The 1,464-nt window shown below is 40.8% G+C and overlaps 1 protein-coding gene across 1 annotated transcript in view; it reads left to right on the plus strand.

The window, feature by feature from the left end:
• Nucleotides 1-1,464, plus strand: part of NDUFA5 (NADH:ubiquinone oxidoreductase subunit A5) — a 16,088-nt gene that overhangs the window by 1,242 nt on the left and 13,382 nt on the right. The gene's annotated exons all lie outside the window — the stretch shown is intronic.

Below are 1,464 nucleotides of genomic sequence, written 5' to 3' on the forward strand. Positions count from 1 at the left end.
GTGTAGATTTGCTCTCTCGGTGACAATTTAAAGATTCTAAATACCATCGATACACTGATGACTCTTAGATTTCCATGTCAAACACTGATCCCCTCCTTTTATGAAACATATTTAACTGCTTAGTGGACATCTAAGCTATTGTTGTTGTTGTTAGGTGCTGTTGAGTCAGTTCCGCCTCATAGCGACCCTGTGTACAACACGACGAAACACTGCACCATCCTGTGCCATCCTCACAATTGTTGGTATACTTGAGCCTGTTGTTGCAGCCATTGTGTCAGTGTATCTTGCTGAGGGTCTTCCTCTGTGACGCTGACCCTCTACTTTACCAAGCATGATGTCCTTCTCCAGGGACTGATCCCTTCTGATAACATGTCCAGAGCGTGTGAGACGTAGTCTCGCCATCCTTTTATCTAAGGAGTATTTTGGCTGTACGGCTTCCAAGACAGATTTGTTCATTCTTTTGGCAGTCCATGGTATATTCAATACCCTTTGCCAATACTATAATTTAGAGGCATCAATTTTTCTTCGTTCTTCCTTATTCATTGTCCAGCTTTCGTGTACATATGGGTGATTGAAAACACCATGGCTTGGGTTAGGTGCACCTTAGTCTTCAAAGTGACATCTTTGCTTTTTAACCCTTTAAAGAGGTCGTTTGCCGCAGATTTGCCCAAAGCAATGCGTTGTTTGATTATAATTTATGATTATACTTACTATTTATGAACTGTTATGAGTTGAGATCTGCCATAACAATTTCTTACCATTTGATTTACTACTGACAGCTCTACTGAAGTTTGAGTTGAGTATGCACTAATATGTGCTATACAGTTACTCCACTACTCATCTGTCAGTTTGTTGTACCATGGTGGCTTGTGTGTTACTGTGATGCTGGAAGCTATGCCACAGGTATTTCAAATGCCAGCAGGGTACCTATGGTAGACGGGTTTCAGCGGAGCTTCTAGACTAAGACAGACTGGGAAGAAGGACCTGATCTGCTTGAAAAAATTGGTCAGTGAAAACTTTATAAATAGCAGCGGAATGATGTCTGATATAGTGCCAGAAGATGAGCTTCTTGTGTTGGAAGGCACTCCAGATATGACTGGGGAAGAGCTGCCCCCTCAAAGCAGAGTCGACCTTCGTGACATGGATGGAATCGAGCTTTAGGGGACCATCATTTACTGATGTGGCATGACTCAAAATGAGAAGAAATAGCTGCATACATCCATTAATAATCGGATCGTGAAATGTACGAAGTATAAATCTAGAAAAATTGGAGCTGTCAAATGAAATAGAACACTTGAAGAGTGATATACTAAGCATTAGTGAGCTGAAATATGTGGGTATTGGCCATTCTGAATTGGATAATCATATGGTCTAATGTGCCAGAAATGACAAATTGAAGAGGAATGGTTTTGCATTCATTGTCAAAAAGAACATTTCAAGATCTATCCTGAAGTTCAGTGCTGT

The sequence above is a fragment of the Trichechus manatus genome, unplaced genomic scaffold (genome assembly GCF_000243295.1).
Source record: "Trichechus manatus latirostris isolate Lorelei unplaced genomic scaffold, TriManLat1.0 scaffold00167, whole genome shotgun sequence".
NCBI lineage: Eukaryota > Metazoa > Chordata > Mammalia > Sirenia > Trichechidae > Trichechus > Trichechus manatus.